Source organism: Eubalaena glacialis, chromosome 5 (genome assembly GCF_028564815.1).
Source record: "Eubalaena glacialis isolate mEubGla1 chromosome 5, mEubGla1.1.hap2.+ XY, whole genome shotgun sequence".
NCBI classification, from domain to species: Eukaryota; Metazoa; Chordata; class Mammalia; order Artiodactyla; family Balaenidae; genus Eubalaena; species Eubalaena glacialis.
This window is the reverse complement of record NC_083720.1, coordinates 118660505-118683225: the sequence shown is the minus strand read 5'-3', so window position 1 is coordinate 118683225 and position 22721 is coordinate 118660505. Positions and strand designations below refer to the sequence as shown.

Sequence of the window (22721 nt, the reverse complement as noted above, 5' to 3'; positions counted from 1 at the left end):
GTATTAAAAACTGCCTTCAACGCTTGTCCACTTACAAACCATACCCAGTAAATTAGCATTTTTATTGCAAGATGGTACAAATAACACGTCAGCTTTTTACACTGACATCTACTCTTTATTCTATTTGTTAATGAAAATGATCAACATTAATTAAAGGCCAAGAAAACACACTCTCTTCAATTTCAGTTTTATGTTCCCCCTGCTAATTGTAAACCTGTAACTAGATTATGACTTAGAATTTTTTTCCTAACAATTTCAAGATGGTCCTTACTCATTTAAACTTTTATGCCAGTAATTTCTAGTTTGCTACAAGGAAAAATTCTGGATCACATCCTGAATTTAGCCTTTTGACATAGTATTTTCTAAAAATGCCTCTCTGCTTATGTTTTAGGAGATAACATCTATCTTAGAGGACTGCTTTGTACACTACTTTTTATATGTATTATTTTTATTGATCTTACTTTGTGGGTCTGAAAAGCATTTATCTCTTTTCCTGTGACTATCAATATTTCAGTAGGCTACTGAACATTAAACAATGAAATTCAATTCTTGTCTACAGGCATTACCTACTATTCAGTTCTCACCTGTATTTACATATAGGGAAGTGATTCCGCTTGCCTCCTTTTCTTCTTTGACCTTACAACTCTATGAAAAGTGGTATTTAGTTACTTTTTCTTTAATTTCTTAAAATGTTTTCAAAACATCAAGTTTACCATTGAGGAAACACTCAGTAGCATCGCCATTCTCAGCTTTACTCTGTAGTATTTATTCCTATGTATCTCTTTTCTTTATTTGGAGTAGCCTTAATTTTCTTTAATATACCTTCCTATTACTTTCCTATTTTTCTAAGTCTTTTTTCTTTTGGTCTTTATTATGCTCTATCACCATTATTTCTGGATATCATATATAGCGTAGAAAGGGTAAACTTACTTGATTCATATAAAATCAGCTGTCACCCGGATATTCTCTAAGAAACTTTACTCTGGTTCTAGATTTACCTCTCATGGTTTCTTAACTGAAATCCTGTCTGGCATGTATTAATGCCCAGTAAATATCTGTTGCTTTATATAATCATACTTTAAGAAGACAGGTATGTAGATATAAAGTGCCATGTTAATATTGCTAAAACTCTTATTATAATACACAACACATTTTAGAAAGATCTAAAGTAGAAAATTCTAGTATTTTAGACATTTTGCTATACTGATTTGAAAATTGGAAACTAAAGACCCACATATAAAAACATACTAGTTCCCCCTTCCCTGTCCTACCATGGTTGCAGTTCAAAGTAATCCACTCCAGGTTGGTGCCCAGGGTATGAGGTTTCCCTCAGATTGTGGTTTGAATAAGGGTGAGGGATCAGAATATAGGGAATTTTAATAAGGGCTTTTGAAACTCAAAACTGCTGAGTTCTTGACTATCTGCCTAACTGTGGCGCTCACAGGTCTTTGGACTAGTCAGGGCTATTGCCAGACTCCAGGCAACATAACATAATTCTGATTTGATAGGTTAAAGTCTATAAAAATTAGGATTTGACAGCTAACCTCTTAGAATGTATCTATTTTTATATACTCTGTTCAACAAGCAATTCAAAGTATACTCACTGCCTTCTAGACACCAGGGCTGTGATAGGTAAAGGGGATACAGAGATGATGTTGAGTAATAGCTGTACAGAACACTAAAATGTATATTGATTTAGAGCTTTTGAAAGAATGCATGATATGAAACAAGGTTAACAGTTAACTTCACAGTTAGAAGACCCTGAAAAATCTCAAAATAAGAACATCTGGGACTTCCCTGGTGGTGCGGTGGTTAAGAATCCGCCTGCCAATGCAGGGTTCGAGCCCTAGTCCAGGAAGATCCCACATGCTGTGGAGCAACTAAGCCTGTGTGCCACAACTACTGAGCCTGCACTCTAGAGCCCGTGAGCCACAACTACTGAGCCCGCGTGCCACAACTACTGAAGCCCACGTGCCTAGAGCCCACGCTCCGCAACAAGAGAAGCCACCACAATGAGAAGCCCGCACACCGCAACGAAGAGTAGCCCCCGCTCGTTGCAACTAGAGAAAGCCCATGGCTAGCAACAAAGACCCAACGCAGCCATAAATAAAACAAAAAACAAAAAAGAACATCTGAACTCATGGCAAGCATTTTTCCATTGTTTGTTTAACTTCGAATTATAATAAGTAAAAATTTACACCCTTTTCCAACAAATACAATGCATAACATATAGAATAAATATATTCGTATATAATATGGATAATACCAGGACACAGGCCATAGAGAAGATCCAACTAGATATAAACATTTCTCCTAAAAAGCTGAGTCAATTTATAACCATTTATTTAGAAGATCAAATTCCTCACTTGGGTATGTTCAAGGAACTAATATTATTATGGTCGTCCTCAGACCAAACTCGGTATCAGAATTCACTGGAAAGAAGGGCATCTCATCAGACCATGCTGTGAACATTCTGAAAATTTAGAGACAGAGATTGCTCAGAAACTCCCAGACACTGACTCTGCTAGGGGTGCTAAGGCTGGTGTTGGTCCCTCCTCCAAACCATTTCTGATCAGAAATGCCTTAATAACAATATATATTCACCAAACGTTGTAAGTTTTTTTCTTATAATCACAACAGGTATTGCTCTTCACACTGAGAAATCTGCCTTCCCTGTGAGTGCTTTCTGTGTCTGTCCTAAACCATACGGAGTCTGGCCTATCTGCTCTTTCAAGAACTGATCCAGTGAAATTACGGGGGGTTACCAGCACCAGCTCTGTGGGCAAAGAGAGTTAGGTTCACACAGCAGCGTGCCACTAGCCATGTGTGATCATGAATTAGATACATGCTGCCTCCAAACCACAGTTTCTTCACCCCGAAAATGGGGACAGTACCTGCTTTAGTTTTTTTTGTTTTAATTTTATTGGAGTATAGTTGATTTACAATGTTGTGCTAGTTTCAGGTGTACAGCAAAGTGATTCAGTTATACATATACATATATTCATTCTTTTTCAGATTCTTTTCTCATATAGGTTATCACAGAATATTGAGTAGAGTTCCCTGTGCCATACAGTAGGTCCTTGTTGGTTATCTATCTTATATATAGTAGTGTGTGTGTGTTCATCCCAAGCTCCTGAGAGTTTTGAGGACTGACCGCGACAAACACCCAGCACAGGACTAGGGCCTAGGTCAGTACTCTATTAATCTCCAATTACATGTCCTAAATTTGGACAAGTCCTGCCTGGTAGTGCCATCCTTTATTTTAATGAATTCCAAGTGATTTCAGCTATATTATACATACAACTCCGTGTTTTCCATATACATACAACCTGTGCATAGCTATTTTTGATAGTACTGTATTTAAATTGTCTGGAAATATTTTAAGCATATTATTAGCCACTCCTTACACAAAACAGCCCTTTATCCTGTTTTCTACTGTAATTTAATGCAAGTACCTCAATTGTGGGTAATCTGAATTTTAATCTAATACTACAGCACCTGTACCTTCATCCTAGTTCAAGAATTCCTTTTAGAGTTCCTCATTGATATAAAAATATGTTGCTCTGTAATACTGTTAATCAAATGACAGTGAAATAAGCATTCTCAGACTATTTAAATACTGACAAAATATGAAATATTCAAAAATCTATGTAAATATATTCATTAGAAAACAAAAAACTATAAAAGAGAGAGAAAAGATCACTAAATTCTACTTGATTTTAGATATTCCACGAAATCAAAGTTTCTCTTTGAATTATGTTGTAAGATCATCTTTTCTGGAAACTAGTATTTTTAAAATGTTGATATAATCAGAAAAAAAGTGGAGAAAAAAGTATAGGAAAACCAAATGAATTGAGAAGTACATTTAAGTATGAAAATAAGCACTGTCCCCCCAATATCCAAAAGCCACAGCCCTAATTGAAAACTGTAACAATGAGTACCTAATTCCCTCCATCCTCATGCTAATTCCCTGTATGTACCCTCTACTCCAGGGACTACATGTACAGACTTTTCTGGTATGTCTTGTCTCTGAACCATTATCCATATCATCCCCTCCATCAGAACGCCTAGTCCTGCCATCTTTGCTCATCAAAAATCCTGCCCGTCTTGTAAGGCCATGTCCAGAGGCCAGCACCTGCATAGACCAAGATGGACGGGCTCTCTCTTCCTTCCACCCTCGCTGTTGGCACTACCCTGAATTCATCTGATACCCGTCTACCCTCTTCTATTTGAACCTAAGCTCAATAAGGACAAGATATAGTCCTCAATAAGGACAAGATATAGTCCTCTTGACTAATTCATCTTCACTTCACCACATCCCCTGGCAAAGGACCTGCACGAAGCATCAGTAGAGGCATTCTGAAGGGGTTTTAACAGTGGCAGGTGATGCTGTCCTGCCTTCTCAGGCCAGCTGCTCATCTCCATACAACTCAGAACACACAGACCGGAGCCTGATAGGAGCTGGAAAAGGTGCATTTTTAACTTCAGAATCAACCCATTTCATCCAGAAATACAGCAAGTACAGAAAACATAGGACAATTTTGTTCAAGTTAATACTTCGTTTGAAACATAGAGATCCTTAATATCAGCTGGGGGGCGGGGGGGAGAATGGAGGGCTAGGCGGACCTAGGATGAGCTTAGGAAGGTCGCAAAACATCTTACTGGACTCACATCCTCCTTAAATCCATTATCAAAACAAACATCTATTATTTTAAAAGATTATTTTGAAGAATGAAAAAGTAATATTTTTACTGTCAACTTACTTATCTGTGCTACAGCATCACTTAAAATGCTACCACATTTCTGGGAACTGACCCAAAAAGGCAGTATTCCTTAAGATTTATAAAAGAATCTAGATTGAAAAAAAAACAAACAAGTATTATTTTATTTTGTCCCATTATATTCAATAGTAAAAGAGAACACTGTCTAATTAGGATCTTTTGTTTTCTTTCTTCACACCAAGATATTATACCTATCAGAAACACATAATCATTGAAACCAAATGAATTCATTCTTAAGAAAACCGGATTGTTCTTTAATAATTCATTGTCTTTATGACTTCAATCTGCTCAGTAATGATCTGACCAATTAAAAAAGCATATGTGCCTGTAACATAAAAGGAACATATGAAAAGTTTCTAACAGCATAAACAGAAGGCGGTCTGAATCAGCTATTTCATTTTAAGCATAGAAACAGCTGACCAGCAGAATGAATGTTTTTATAGGTTGCTACTGTTCTAAATAACCTAAGCATTACATCAAGTATACATAAAAGATAACCTCACAGAACTTGGAATTTTGGGTTTGCTTGTATCTATATTGATGTTCTGGTTGTGATATTGTACTACAGCTTTGCAAAATGTTACAACTGAGGGAAAGTGGATGAAGGTCATTCAGGATTTTTTTTTTTTTTTGAAGTATACTTGATTTACAATATTATATTAGTTTCCGGTGTACACTATTGTGATTCAGTATTTTTACAGATTATACTCCATTAAAAGTTATTATAAGATAGTGGGTGTAATTCCTTGTGCTATACAATATATCCTTGGTGCTTATCTATTTCATGCATAGCAGTTTGTATCTCTTAATCCCATACCCCTGATTTGCCCCTCCTCCCTTCCTTCTCCCATTTGGTAACCATTAATTTGTTTTCTATATCTGTGAGTCTTCTTCTGTTTTGCATATAAATTTGTTTATATTATTTTTTACATTCCACATACAAGTGATATCATACAGTATTTGTCTTTCTCTGTCTGACTTATTTCACTAAGCATAATATTCTCTTGGTCCATCCACACTGCTGCAAATGGCAGAATTTCATTCCTTTTTTAGGGCTAATATTCCATTGTATATATATATATATATATATACCACATTTTCTTTATCCATTCATCTGTTTATGGGCACTTAGTTTGCTTCCATATCCTGATTATTGTAAATAGTGCTGCTATGAACATTGGGGTGCATGAATCTTTTTGAATTAGTGTTTTTGCTTTTTCCAGATACATACCCAGGAGTGAATTGCTGGATCATATGGTAGTTCTATTTTTGGTTTTTTGAGGAGCCTCCATACTGTTTCCCACAGTGGCCGCACCAATTTACATTTCCACCAAATGTGTACAAGGATTCCCTTTTCTCCACATCCTCGCCAACATTTGTCATTTGTAGACTTTTTGATGATAGCCATTCTGACAGGTGTGAGGTGATACCCAGTTGTTTTATTCGTATTTCTCTAATGATTAGCAAAGTTGAACATCTTTTAATGTGCCTGTTGGCCATCTGTATGTCTTCTTTGGAAAAAAGTCTATTCAGATCTTCTTTCCTTTTTTTGATTGGGTTGTTTTTTTGATATTAACTTGTATGAGCTGTTTATATATTTTGGAAATTAATCCCTTGTTGGTCATAACATTTGCAAATATCTTCTCCCATTCTGTATGTAAGTTCCCTTTTCATTTTGTCAATGATTTACTTTGCTGTGCAAAAGCTTTTAAGTTTAATTAGGTCCCATTTGTTTATTTTTGCTTTTATTACTTCTGCTTTAGGAGACAGATCCAAAAAAAACATTGCTACGATTTATGTCAAATAAGTGTTCTGCCTATGTTCTCTTTTAGGAGTTTTAAGGTTTCGGGTCTTACATTTAGGTCTTTAATCCATTTTGAATTTATTTTTGTATATGGTATTAGAAAATGTTTTAATTTCATTCTTTTACATGTAGCTGTCCAGTTTTCCCAGCATCACTTATTGAAGAGACTGTCTTTCCTCCATTGTATATTCTTGCCTCCTCTGTCAAAGATTAATTGACCATAGGTGTGTGGGTTTATTTCTGGGCTCTCTATTCTGTTCCACTGATCTATGTGTCTGGTTCTGTGCCAGTACCATGCTGTTTTTTTGTGTTTTTTTTCTTTCTCTAGCAATTTATTACTTCATTGGCTCACTGCCCTTGACAATTAGGAAAAGATCTATAGACATGTCCCCTTAATAATTGGCAATTAATTGGAGATCAGATGCCAAAAAGTACAGTATTTTTTTTTAACATCTTTATTGGAGTATAATTGCTTTACAATGGTGTGTTAGTTTCTGCTGTATAACAAAGTGAATCAGCTATATGTATTGATTACTATAGCTTTGTAGTATAGTCTGAAGTCTAGGAGCATGATACCTCCAGCTTTGTTCTTTTTTCCCAGGATTTCTTTGGCAATTCAGGGTCTTTTGTGGCTCCATATGAATTTTAGGATTATTTATTCTAGTTCTATGAAAAATGTCATGGGTATTTTAACAGGGATTGCATTAAATCTCTAGACTACTTTGGGTAGTATGGCCATTTTAACAATATTCATTCTTCCAATCCAACAGCATGGGATATCTTTCCATTTCTTTGTATCATCTTCAATTTCCTTCATCAATATTTTATAGTTTTCGGAGTACAGGTCTTTCACCTCCTTGGTTAAGTTTATTCCTAGGTATTTTATTCTTTTTGATGCAACTTTAAACAGGATTTTTTACCTTTCTCTTTCTGATATTTCATTATTAGTGTATAGAAAAGCAACAGATTTCTGTATATTAACCTCTTATCCTGCAACTTTGCTGAATTCATTTATTAGTTCTAATAATTTTTGAGTAGAAACTTTAGGGTTTTCTATATAAAGTATCATGCCATCTGCAAATAGTGACAGTTTTATTTATTTCCTTCTAATTTGAATGCCTTTTATTTATTTTTCTTGTCTGGTTGCTGTGGTTAGGACTTGCAATATTATGTTAAATTGAAGTGGCAAGAGTGGGCACAGGAGGAAAGGCTTCTAGCTTTTCACTGTTGAGTATGATGTTAGCTGTGGGTCTGTCATAAATAAGCTTTATTACGTTGAGATATGTTCACTCTTTACCCACTTCGCTGAGTTTTTATCATGAATGGATGTTGAATTTTGTCAAATGCTTTTTCAGCATCTATTGAGATGATCATGTGATTTTTACCCTTCCTTTCGTTAATGTGAAGTATCACAATAATTGATTTGCAAATGTTGAATCATCCTTGTGTCCCTAGAATAAATTCAATTTGATCATGTTGTACGATCCTTTTTATATATTGTTGGATTTGGTTTGCTAATATTTTGTTGAGGATTTTTGCATCTATATTCATCAAAGACATTGGCCTGTAATTTTCTTTTTTTTGTAGTGTCTGGGTCTGGTTTTGGTATCAGGGTAATGGTAGCCTCACAGAATGAATTTGGGAGTGTTCTGTCCTTTTCAATTTTTTGGAATAGTTTGAGAAGGATAGGTATTAGTTCTTCTTTATATGTTTGGTAGAAAAGATGTTTATTAATTCTTACAATGACATGTGAATCAATAATTATCTCCATAAAAACTTCAATTGAAAATAATTTTTAAAAATTCCAAATACAAAAAATTTAAATGATATTAAAATGATTATAACCAGGCTTGCACTTCCTAGTATATAAATAAGAAAGACATTTTCTTTATTTTACAATATAAGACCAGATAATACTTGGACATATTTATTTAGACATGTGCTATTTGATACAGTAGCCACTGGCCATAATTAACACAAAATAAAATGTAAAAATCGATTGCTCAGTAGCACTAGCCACACTTCAAGTGACCAATAGCCACGTTGCTATCATGGCACAGAATGACCATGTCCATCCATCAAGACAGAAAGGTCTACTGGGCAGCACTGTCAGACAATCAAATAAAATTATTAAAAATAAAAAATGACTTATGAATGAATGAATCAATGAATAAATGACTTGGCTAACGAACAAACAAACCTATTAAAACATACATTTCCACATTTCATGCGATGAAGACTTATAATTGCCAAGTTATCTTTAAATATCTTTTATCCCTAATCATTATCCATTATCTTTAATTGTTGAATATCTCAACTCAAACCAATTAACAAAAACATCTGTGCCAATTCGAAAAAGAGTCCATCTAGTTTCTAATTCAAAAAAAATAAACATCAAAATATGTAGATAATTCATAGCATTCAAAATAACCTTAGAATTCTTGAAAATATACCTATACATATATTAAAAAGTCACACACTATACATACACCAAAATGGCTGAAATTAAAAAGGTAACACAAAATGTTGCTGAGAATGTAAAGAAAAAGGAACTCCCAGATGTTGGAGGGAGTGTAAAATGCTGTAAGTACCTTAGGAAAATGTCTGGTGGTTACTTCTAAGACTAAACACACATCTGCCCTATCATCCACAATTTCCCTACTAGATATTTATCCGAAAAGATGAAAACATGTCCACAGAAAGACCTGTATTAGATCATTCATAGAAGCTTCATTCTAAATAGCCAGAAACTGGAAACAGCCTAGATGTCCATCAACAGAAGAGATAAACTGTTGGTGTATTCAGACAATGGCATACCACATAACAATAAAAAAGAACCATTTTTTACACAACATGAATACAACTCAAAAACATTAGGATAACTGGACCAAGAACATACTATTGCAATATATGACTCCATTGATATAAAGTTCTAGAAGACACAATGCCTACCTATGGTAAAACAAAACAAAGCAAAACAAAACCCAGAACAGTGATTGTCTCTGGAAGAGGATAAGGGGAAAGAATGACTGGGGTGATGCATATTGCTTGTTATTTTAGAATTTACAGGTTTTCTTTTTAGCCAAAATAAAGAACTGGAATAAAAGAAGAACAAATTAACTGCTAATTTAGTTTCCTTTTTATCAGCAAAGACACAGCTAATTTAAAAGTCACTAATAGCGACTTGAGATACTGATATATGACAAGATGATCAAATGATTTACGTGGCTGTCTTAGAACAGATAGCAAACATCAAAGATCTGTGGATCTACTCCTCCTTGTGTGTCTCCTTGTGTGTCTCTCCTCATCCACTGTTAACTGGCACTTGGACTGATCAGAGTTCAACAAGGCACAAACACTTCAGTGATTCTGCTGCAGAGAAATTACAAATGCTATTGCAAATATGTTATGTCTCCCACAACATAAGGGCTTTCGTATTTAGAATTAATCCATAATGAATAAGCAATCTGTATATAATTCTCTAGGTAATTTACAATTTCTTGTAGTTCTGGGGTAGTCAATGAAATGATAAAATCAAAATTTTCTCATTTGCAAGAGTGAAAAAAGTGGAAAATATTTGTGGTATCATTGGCATAATTTAAAATTTGGGTACATATACACTGAAAAGGGAAATATGATGTCATTAATTTTCCATTTAATTAATCTGGAGTCTTGCTTAACTTTTTCTCAAGTTTTGTTCTAGTCCAAATATCCTTGGGATCTGGGATGAAATAAAGTTTTTTTCCTCCACCTCCCTCAATATAAAAAACCAACAAGGACCTACTGTATAGCACAGGGAACTCTGCTCAACATTCTGTAATAACCTAAATGGGAAAAGAATTTGAAAAAGAATAGATACACGTATATGTATAACTGAATCACTTTGCTGTACACCTGAAACTAACACAACATTGTTAATCAACTATGCTCCAATATAAAATAAAAATTAAAAAAAAAAAAAACGCAGTCTTTTTTTTAAAGCCAGCTAGGAGAGACAGCGGCCATAGTTAAAGAGGCTGGCAGAGGCTGAAGGAGCAGCTTTTCCCAGCAGAGCTGGATAGAGTCCCACCTGCTGTGCCCCACTCCCAGGCCTGGGCTCACAGGGATGGGTGGTGAGGGGCACACCACTGGATTGCAGAACTGTGCAGCGTCCACATGATCCTTTTGTCAAGTATCAATATCTCATTCTTTCTTTAAAAAAGTTACAACTTCCAAGACTCCTCTGAAAATCTCCAAAATTAAGAAAAGGCTATTTGGGGGAACTTTAGGACAATCTCCATCTATAATCATACATGGGCATGTATGCCGCAGAGCTAGGAAAAAGCTGGGGCTCGCAGGCAGTTAACTGGATTTGGGGATGTGGAACTAAAGAAATGTTACTACTATGAAAACAGGTGAAGGTTCTTTTAGGAATATGAATATTTTATAAAAATTCATAGAAGTTATAGATTCAATATGTGTGCTGGCTATTCTAGATGCTTTTATTTTACATGCCAAGTAAGCAGCTGCTCTCAGAGTTCTCAGAAAAGACAGACTTGCAGGAGCTAAAGGGTCATGGAAGGGGTTCTGAGGATTGACTAATGAAAGGACAAAAGTTGACTCTATTTTAAAATGAAATAAGTCCATGAGAGCCATCTGGCCCACAATGTACGCCATACCACTGCCTTGTATTTGCGCAGCACTTTACAATTTCAGACGTGTTTCATAAACTGAGTTATTCTTCTGCCGCCCATCATGGACTGTTCTAGGCAATCTCACCTGCATTTTCCCCCAGAAGGGGACATAAATTAAGTAACTGCCCAAGGAAGCAAGAGGTAGGATAGAGGCTTAGATGTAGAGGTTTTTCCTGGATTCTAATGCATTTGAATTAGAATGTTCTTCCTTCTGTTATATACTAAGTTACTCTTGGTGGCACTTTGGGACTTCGGAAAGAAGATGACTTCTCTCACTGATTTTTAAGATAGACACCTGGGGCTCTTCAGCTTTTCTGTCTGCCAGAGTTGGAACTGTGGGGGCAAGATGCTGCCGGTATCAGGGAGTCTAGATCACAAAGAAAACTGGGAATCATGGATGGGCCTCATCCAATCAGCTGAAATCCTGAATACAACAAAAGACTGACCTCCCCCGAGCAAGAATTCTGCCAGCCTTCAGGCTTAAACTGCAACCTCAGCTCTGCCTGAGTCTTCAGCCTGACGGCCTGTGGACTTGAATGACAACATGGCTCTTCCCTGGGTCTCCAGCCTGATGGCTCACCTTGCAGATTTTGGACTTGACAGCCTCCATAATTATACAAGCCAATCCTTAAAATCAATCAATCCATCAATCGCTCTCTCTATACACACATACACACACACACACACACACACTCTATTGGGTCTGTTTCTCTGGAAAACCCTAATACATATAGTTTTTTCCTTCTGCTGCAACATGTGAAAATACATGTAAACATCATAAAATCTTATCTCATATACATCAATACGTATCTTCTAAGATTAAGAATATTCCCCAACATAACCATAATTCCATTATCACACCTAAGAAAACTGGCTTTAATTCAATAGTATCTAACATATAGTCAATATTACAATTGTCCCAGCTGCCCTCAAAATGTCTTTTGTACTTTGTTTCGATAAGGATCCAATCAAGGGCTAGTCACTGCACTTGGAAAAATCCATCTTTTTTTAGGAAACAGACTTTGTAAATGGGGTCCACATTCTGGTGACCTAGGATAAGCTGTTTTTTGCAAGAATTCTACATAACGTGACGCTGGGTATTCTTTATTGTGTCACATCAGGAGGCATGTAATATATCAGGTTATCCCATCTCTGATGATAGTCATTAGCAATTTTAAACAAAAAAATTAATACCAAGTATACACCTCTTCTAGTCCAGATTCTGTTATAATTATTCACCAAATACTTTTAAGGAGCTGGTATTTCATACAACCTACAGAAACCATGGGCCATGATCCCACGCTTAAGATATGGGTAAAGAATCTGCAAAAGAATGTGTGTGTATGTGTGTGTGTATATGCATAACTGAATTGCTTTACTGTATACCTGAAACTAACACAACATTGTAAATCAACTACACTCCAATAAATTTTTTTTAAAAAATCTGCAGACTTTAAAGTAAAAACATGCAAACAATGGAATTAGTTTTAATGAAGTAAACAGCAAGATAATTCACCTCAAAGGACTTACTTATTCAAACAACTGTTGGGGAAGAACCAGGAGTCGTGTCAGTCTGTCACCCTCCTACTCACTCTGTGAAAATCAGATTCTTGTCACTTCCCTTTCTTTACTTTTCTGTACCTTCCTTACTTTGTTTTTGTTTGGAATTTTTTAAAAAGCTCAAGAACAACTTTATATTCCAAATCTCTGGGGAAACAAAATTCCTAGCTGAAGTCTACTGAAAAAGAGAAGCTACTAAAATCTATAGTGGAAACTAAAACTAACCGTTTTAGTTTTTTTTAGGATGTTAATGGGTTTGTTACTTGTTTTTCACTTTTTAACAATAACAACGTGACTTTCATACTCTGATGTAAGTAAAATGAATGTCTATATTTCACCTTCCTTTCCACTCGTACTTGAAAGTCCAGAAGAAATACAGGAAAAATACTAATCCAAATAGAAAATGGAATGACTATTAAATGAAAAATTCTGGGACATAAATAAGCATCTCGATTTTAGTGAACTAAAGAAAATATTATTTTAATTGAAGATGTACACCAAGGCTCTGCTGACCCAGGTATATTTTGTCATCATTTTCTACACAGCTTCTCCGCACATGTGTTTCACTTATAAAAATTTAAATATGAACTTGAAATACAAGTGCCAAGATGGATTTTGAATCAGTGGTGCTCTTCGTGTCTGTCTTTCCCTCTTGCTGGAGGTTACACAGCAATGATGGAAACAGTACCTAGAGTTCTTGTACCAGGAGGCCTCTCTCCTTATTCACTCTTAACCTTTCACAGTAAGTCAATGAAATATTTGCACTTGCAATTCCTGAGGGAGTGTATTTATTTTAATAAATAAAGTCATCCATAAATGGTTCCACAATTGGGGGAAGGGAAGGATTTAATATACTTTCCAAAAAGAGATAAAATCTCCTAGATATAAAAAAGAAAAATTGAGAGAAAAGAGAACACATCTGATCATTTCCAAAGGGATAAAATCAAGGAGAGGTAAGTAGAAAAATTTCCTTAATGCCATTACCTATACATTTACTGATAACGTTGAAACAAATTGTGATCAATTTGTACAAAATTCTTACACCTCTCTTTTGAGACTTATCATACCCCTTGGTTATAGAGTATTATGCATATTTTACAGCTCAATTAAACTTCCTTGAAATCAGGGACACTGTTGTATTCTTTTTTTCTTTTTTTGGCTGTGTTGGGTTTTCGTTGCTGTGCGTGGGCTTTCTCTAGTTGTGGCGAGCGGGGGCAACTCTGTTTCGGTGTGCGGACTTGGCATTGCGGTGGGCTCTCTTGTTGCAGAGCACGGGCTCTAGGTGCACGGGCTTCAGTAGTTGTGGCTTGTGGGCTCTAGAGCGCAGGCTCAGTAGTTGTGGCTCACGGGCTTTGCTGCACCGCGGCATGTGGGATCTTCCCTGATCAGGGCTCGAACCCATGTCCCCTGCATCGCCAGGCGGATTCTTAACCACTGCGCCACCAGGGAAGCCCCATGTTGTATTCATTTTTGAATCCACCCCCTACTGTACCTTCTCCAACTGGTTAAGTGAATTTTCAAATAAATAGATTTATCATTCCTATATCTGAGGACAAGTCTATTACGAATATTCCCTCCAACACATCCTGAACTTTAAATACTAAATTACTATTAACTGGACACATTTTTTGCTGCCTTGGGAAATCATCAGTGTTTATTTTTATAACATAATGATTCTGAAATATGACAGAATACAAAGTAGTTTGAATTCTCTTGTGGGAAAACAACAGAACTCATTTTCAATGTTTCTCATTCTTTCAGTTGCGGACTAGGAAGGATAATATTAAATGTTTAAGCCTCCCTGCCCCCCAAATAAGGAAACACATTAATATAAGAAGTTTCTATTTTCCAATAAGTTCTAACAGATGGTTTCCAAACACATACCATAGATTTAAATGCATAATTTCACCCTATAAATATGCTGTAAAACATTAAAAATAGATTATGGCACATATGCCTTATGGGGCAAATGAAATGATAAGAGCAATTCTGTAGCGGAAAAACTCATAGTTAAGAGATAATACTTGTTTACAACTATGTGTCCCTTTCACCAGAATTTGTGGATTAAATGTGACAGCTTTTGACATAGCTATATTCCAAGCATAGTATAACAGGGAAGGTTTTCCTTTTAACAAATATTTTTGTGACAGTTTAGGGTTTTTGAATTTAAATTTTTTTATATTTATACCTTACTAATAAGAAAACACGTTATATTTAAACACTAGGAGAGTTTGTTGCTGTATTACATTATATTAAGTAAAAAAATAAAACAAGCTAAAACTTGGCAAACAGAAATGACAACTATCTGAAGGAATTTTCCTACTTAAGATGGTTTTCTCTGTTGAATTCTCACTTGCAGCAGTCATTTTTGACAATTTCAGATCTAACTTATGATTGCAGTTAAAATATATTGTCTACTACAAAGTGAAAACAAAATAACAAGTGAAGAAGTCAATCAGTTATTCTGTATTATATTTCTATCCTACTATATAATTTTCAACATAACGGTCTGAAGTTTTAACTTACAGACTAACATGAGGATGAAATGAGATTGGTAGGCAACATTTGACAAATGAAGAGATTCAGATTACGTGAGATCTGTGCATGACAAAGAACTACTAAAATATCTTTTACATGAAAATCACATAAACGAATAAAAGAAGGTGTGGTACATATATCCAATGAAATATTACTCAGCCATAAAAAAGAATGAAATAATGCCATTTGCAGCTACATGGATGGACCTACAGATTATCATAATAAATAAGTCAGAGAGAGAATGACAAATACCATATGATATCTCTCATATGTGGAATCTAAAATACGACACAAATGAACTTAGCTACGAAAAAGAAACAGGCTCACAGGCATAGAGAAAAGGCTTGTGGTTGCCAAGGAGGTTGGGCAGGGGAGGAATGGATTGGAAGTTTGGGAGTAGCAGATGCAAACTACTATATATAGAATGAATAAACAATAAGGTCCTATTATATAGCACAGGGAACTATATTCAATATCCTGTGATAAACCACAATGGAAAAGAATATGAGAAAGAATATACATATATATATATATATAACTGAATCACTTGGTTGTATACCAGAAGCTAACACAACATTGTAAATCTACTATACCTCAATTTAAAAAAAAGATGTAGTGTTTAAAAGATGTAGTGTCTATTGGGTATAGAGTTGCAGATTTCCAAGATGAAAAGAGTTCTGGAGATGGATGGTGGTGACAGCAGCACACTGCGAATATATTTAATACCACTGAACTGTACACACAAAAATGGTTAAGATGATAAATTTTATGTTTGTGTACTTTACCACAATAAAAAAAATTGGGGAAAAAGGTACAGTGTTTTTATAAGCAGGAATAGAGTTCAGAAATCTTAATATCATCCCTCTTAGTCTACAAACGACCTTGGAAGATCATGGGAATTGTCCAAGTTCACGTGTAGCCATGTGGTATGTGAATTTAAATCATTTGACTCCTTATTTACCTCTTATCACAGTAATTATAAAACTCATAGAATGTGTTAAGTGATCATCTAGATGACACTCACTGACCATCAATGCAAGTTTAATGAGCGATAAATGAGCAAGCAGAGAGATACAGATTTTGCTTGGTGGGGTGACAGGTGAGGTGGAGGAGAAAATTATAAAAGAGATCACAGGGCTTATAAAAATACTGTCCTTGCCTCTAAGAACTATAAATAAATGCGATATGATTATTTAACTGCAATGGTTTTACAGGAAATCTGAGCAAACTTTTTGGCCAATCAAATATAACAAAAAAGTTTTGAGCTACCTCCTAAAATTCTTGCGTAGATTTATGCTAGAATTACATTATTTCATTACCAAATATTTTAATCTCTCCTCTTGCATACATCTTCAATTCCTCTTGCTACCTCATACTTGTTTCATCATACTTGCCTAGCAAAACTCTAACTCTGTTTTAATCCAAGTCTCCACCCACCAACTCCACACCTGCATCCATGCTGCTGACCACGGCTAGATAAAACTCCACTCAGAAGGTGGGTCTCATTTTAATCTCAAGATCGACAAATGCAGGTGAACCTTTAGTGCTGTCTACCAATCACCTAGGCGGCAGAGAGCAGTTCCCTAGTCTATTCACCCTCATGTGCAAATAGACAGCTATTCATACCTTCCCTTTTAACTGAGAAGACACAGGCAAATTGGAAGAGACCTCTTGTAGGTGTCCACCAGCACATCTGCCCGCCTGCATCCATGGACTCCGCATTCCCTTGTGTTTCTATGGATGCCCCAAGGATGCGTCTAACTAATGCAGAGTGTCCCCTGGTGTGTCAGCTCGCCACATTCTCATGCCTGCTCAGAAATGATGCTCTACGTCAGTTTGCTCCTTTTGGTTCACTGCCGTTAGCATACCAGCATGCTATCATTTTTTTTTTTAAAAGAAAGAAAAACACTTTGACTCCATCTCCCCAGCCAGCTACCACCAATTTCTCTGCTGGCCTTCACAGCAAAACTAAGGAGAAAATCCCCATGCTCCTGGTCTCTAATTTCTCTCCTCCCATACTCTTGTGAACCCACTCTTTGAACACGGTCAGTCACAGCAGAACTGCTCTCAACATGGTCACCAATGACCCTCACATTCCAAGTCTACTGGACGATTCTCAGTTCCCGCCTTATCTGACCTATAACCTGCAGCATCAGACATGTTTGATCACCCTCTCCTTCCTGAAACATGCACTTCACTTGCTTTCCCAACACCATGCCCTTTATTTCCCTTCTAACGCCCGGGCTATATACAGCTCGGGCTCCTTCACCAGCTCCTCATCTTCCCAATCTGTTGGATTGCTCTTGACCTTTTCTCTTCTCCATCCTCTTGGTAACCTCATCCATCTCTATTCTGAGGACTCTCAGACTTCTATCTCCAAACCCAATCTCTCCCCTGATCCTTAAATCCAACTGCCCACTCAGCATACCTGCTTAAATGCCTACCAGATACTCCAAGCTTAACATCTCCAAAAAAAAAATACTTCTTCCTTCTAAATCTGTAGCAGCCTTCCCCACCTCAATCAATTGTAACTTCATTCTTCCAGTGGCTGCAGCACAAGCCTTGGAGTCACCATCTTCTCTCCTGCACCCCACGTCAGCAAATCCCATCACCTCTACCATCAAAATAGATCCAGAATTTGGTCACTTCTAACCACCTCCACCACTACCACCGTGTCCAGGCGATCATTCAATGAATTACGGCAATAGTGTCCTAACAGGTTTCCACACCTTTGCCCTTGTCCCCTAGAATCAGCAGCAGCCAGAGTCATCCTGTGACACCTTAAACAAGTGTCATTCATTTGTTCAGAAGTTTCTAATATTTTCCTACCTTGCTTGAATAACAGCCCAAGTCCTACTAACGGCCAACAAGAGCCTTCATGATAAGGCCCCTCACTTAGTCTGTACCAGCCAAGTTGGCTTCCATGATGATTCTGGAATGTGCCAAGTCACTCTTGCCCAGGGCTTTTGCACCTGCCTGGAGTACTCTTCCCCTGAGGCTGCATAACTGTCTCCTTTACCTCCTTTGGAAAGTTGCTCAAATGTCAACTTCTAGGCAAGGCTGCTACTGACCACACTTTCTGAAGCAGTACATCTGCACACATGTGCACACACACTCAGAAATCCCTAGATTTTTTTTTTTTGGCTTTAATTTTTGATAATACTTATCACCTTTGAACATATCATGTTTGAATTTTTCATTTTGCTTGTCCCTTCGCAGTGTACTGAGACAGCTTTCATTGGGTCATGAAAGCTAATTCTTAAATCTTCAGGAATTTGGCCAATTGGTTGATATATGACAGCTATTATTAAAAATTATTTTCTATAAACTTACAACTAATCAATTGTATTTAAAAAGGTAATAAATACTCAAAACTCATCGTTTTCTAATTATTTTACTACCGTTTCCTCTATGTTCTTTAGGTGGAAATATTACATAACCACAGGCTACCTTAGCAACTTTTCCCAACTGACATTCAGTAACATCACATTTGCTGCTTGAAATCAGCTATGGTGGGAGTATTTACACCACAGAAATCAACAAACACTAAAAATCAGGCCTTTCTTCACCCACAGAGAGCCAGCTGTTAAATACCTAGTACAGTGCCTGGAATGCAGCAGGCACTAAAATACTGAAGGGATGAGAGAAAGAATTTCCCTGAAAGTCACTTGCAAAAGTATAAGAAGAAGAAAGAAATTGCAAAACTATAATGTACTTTCATTTGACAAGTCGTATACAGTTTTATATGTACTCTATTAAATAATGTCCCATTAATTCAAATAAATGTCTCATAAAACAATGATTCAACTTAGCTACAGCTGGCATTTTTCCAGACTTTTAAAATTAATACATTCTTGCCTCAGAGTTTTGTTTAGCTTGCATTTCAGCAAATTTATAAAGCCTTTTTTCCTAAAAAAAGAAAGCATATGTTTTTAAAGATATGTAACAATTCAGAAAAAAATTTTTTACTGTCAGAATGATTCACCTTCGAGCTACTGGAAGCTGTAAGCATAGACAATAAATGCATCATTAACTCACAACAAATAAAATTAACACTTTTCAAAGGCAAAAAATAGTAAATGGTCCTTTTAATTACTTATTTAAATGACCCAGGACTCTCTTTTATTACCAACTGCAAGAAATAAGCCATACCAAAATAAGATAAAATATGGTGGATAATTTACCAGGGAAAGGAAACATTTCAGTCTTTAGAAAGTCCTTGGGCTACAGTCCAATAGCGTTTATCTTGTGAGTAGTAAGCAGATTTATTACGATCCATTAAAACAAACCCTATAAAACATGATCATTTTTAAGGTACTTAGTCCTGAAGAACTTCAAATCTGCAACAGGTCCATTTCACTCAGGGCAAGCTTTGATATACAAAAATATTTTTAAACCATCCAACGTGTTATATTTGTGAGAAAATTGACCTGGTGGACAACAATAATACACTTGGGTATGGTTCCTACTAGATTTTGTATTGATTAAAAAAACTTTCAATTTATGTTTTGTAAACTAAAAAGAACAAAACACTGTTATTGTAAATCTAGCTAAAAGTTAAAATCCTTTTAAATCTGAGGACAAACCTTGGGGAGAATTGTTATTGGCCCTGTTTTCAAAATGAAAGAAAACTGAAATTAAATGGCTTAGCCAGGACTACACAGTTAGTAAGGTGCGAAAATGGGGCTCAGTTTTGGCCCTGAATTCTTTGCTCTTTCTATTATGCTATGCCGAGTTTTCAACTGTTCTGCATATTCCAGTTTTTAAAGTTTATATGCTTTGAGCTTACCTACTGAAGCCTGGCCTTCCCCTTCTTCTGTGTATTCTGTCTTGCAAAATGGTAAACATACCCCCAGACAAAGCAATTTTCTTGCTAAGCTCAACGGCAAAAACTCAGATCCCGAAATCCTATGGCAAGCCTTTCTTGCTAGCACACACTTGCACGTTTTATGGAAATGGCTGATACATCTTTTCTAGGAGGAAAGCAGGTGATGAAAGGGTCTCATTTACAGAAGCTGCAAATATGGCAACTTCTATTTGAAAGAGGTGTATTTTGTCATAAGAGCAAGTGCATGGCATCGCAGTTCCAAACCTGGCTCAGGAACCAAACTCTCCTGAGAGCAACTAAGAGTGGATTCAGTTAAAAGCAACAACTGAAGAACCATGTGGGGAAAAGATCTTCAAAAGTAATCTGATCACACAGTTTGAGGTGGAAAGGAAAGAGCAAGTGTGCCATGAGGGAGACTGAAGCACCCACCTTGCTACCACGCGTCACCAGAAATCAACAAACAACACAGTTTCAGATGCAAGTGCCCTGTTTTTAGCACGGTATTAAACTTGGCCATTTTTTAGTTCTGTGAAAAATATTATCATTCTTCCAGATAGATAACCATGCTTCAAATACGAGACCTCTTTACATTTAAGAGCTTTCTTCAGTATCAGTCACGGAAAAGGTGTTGTGAGTTTACTATGTGCATAGTTATATATATTTTTTCCCATAAATGGCCTAATTGGTATAAAATAATATTTTACATCTATATTTACAATGTACACAGTAATGACACTTCAGTACTTAAAAGCCTTCATTCAATATGGTATTTTAATAAAATACTATAAGACTATCTGCCTGTCCACATATTTTAAACATGATCTTGATGTTATTAATAATCACTTGCAAACAGTTCTGTAATTTCCTAGAAAGGATAATTCATTTTAGAAGTAAATAATGTTCACATTGGTTTTGAAGTGAAAACTAAGTTTCTGACTTCCTAATAATCCAGAAGATTCTAAAAGAAAAATTAAAATCCAAAGTCTTCCATTACCACTCATTTGTAAAAACAATTACAAATTCTACACCTGTTTCTGACACCAAAATAAATTACAATATTCTCATAACTAAGGAAACATATGTCCAATAATGACATAGAATCTTCAGTGAACACAGTAAACAATTTGAGTGTTTTATACAATGAAAATGATGTAAAATCTCTATTATGTAAAATTCTAACACTGAAAACAGCATTCTCCAAATATTATAATAATAAATGACAATTATGTACTTTTAATGTGGAAAACTCTTGATTATCTATAACTTAGACAAGTGAAAGTTTTAAATAACCAACGTTTTGACAGGATCAAAGTTGCTATGAGAATTTATTTTTACAAAATGGCTTTGGCAGTATGTCATGGGACCAGAATAATTAGGGCCAGCACTTGATTCCCTCCTACATCACGGCTCACTCTTCAGTCACTTTGATCAGCCAGTTACTCACAAAGCCCAATAGGGTCTTCCCAGGGTTGGCTGTGCCCAGTCACGGCCACATTCACTCCATGGCAAACCACGGCCGTTCTGGGTGGTTCGGAGCTGACATGGTGCCCGAGCCCGCCTGTCATGCAAAATGACCTGCAGTGTCACCTCCGAGCTACCACGTTTGGGTGTTAGTATTCCCAACTATCCAACATCTAAATACAACTTGAGCAAGATAAAAATAAACTCTTCTGGAAAACTCTGAACCCCTTACTCTCTATCCAGTAAGTAATGTTTCTTCACAACGATGCTAAAAGTTTTAGGCTGTAAGATCCCACAACACCTTCTGAATATTTTCTCTTGGTGTAGCTTCTTATAGGGATCTTTTGCTTTCATAAGAAAATTAATGCTGATAGTCATGTAAGTTGTACTACATTTATAAAGACAGTTTTATGACATATACTTTCAGAAATCCTCGCTCTTTCATCTGACAAGCCCCCTTTTTGGAATTCATCTTAAATTGTCAGAATTCAGGTAGAGATTTAAGTACAAATGTGTACTTTCCACGAGTTATATGAGGAAAAAACCAAATGTGAACTTGAATGGTCAAAAAGAGAAAAACTTAAGCACATTATGATACAGTATAAAGGTTACAATAGGCTTTTTCAAGCACTAAAAATATTTTCCATATTGAAAATGCTTATGATGTGCTAGTGGAAAAAAGCAGAAGGTGATTGTAATATAAAACACGATCACAATTATATTCAATATATGTGACTTAGTGCACACAAAACACACACAGAGAAAAGACTGGAAGGAATCTGTGAAATATTTATAGTGGTTGTTTCTGGTGTGGCTGAATAATATTGGTTTGCTTAATCTTTATTTATATACATAATGAGGGAGTTATTTACAACAATTTTTAAAAACTATATTTATAAATTTATAGTGAACTTCTGTTATTTTTATTTCCTCTTTAAATGGGGATATTATTTACCTTCTGGGAACTACAACCCATGTAAATGTACCTTTAATTTGCTGTACACAAATTTCTGTAAGGCGCTGACTTAACACAAGTGCCAATTCTTATGAAATATGAGAGAAAAATATTATCTTGC

General features: G+C 36.0%; 1 protein-coding gene across 2 annotated transcripts in view; it reads right to left on the bottom strand.

Annotated features, from left to right (window-relative positions):
* Positions 1-22721, bottom strand: part of NR3C2 (nuclear receptor subfamily 3 group C member 2) — a 366877-nt gene that overhangs the window by 227038 nt on the left and 117118 nt on the right. The window lies entirely within an intron of this gene.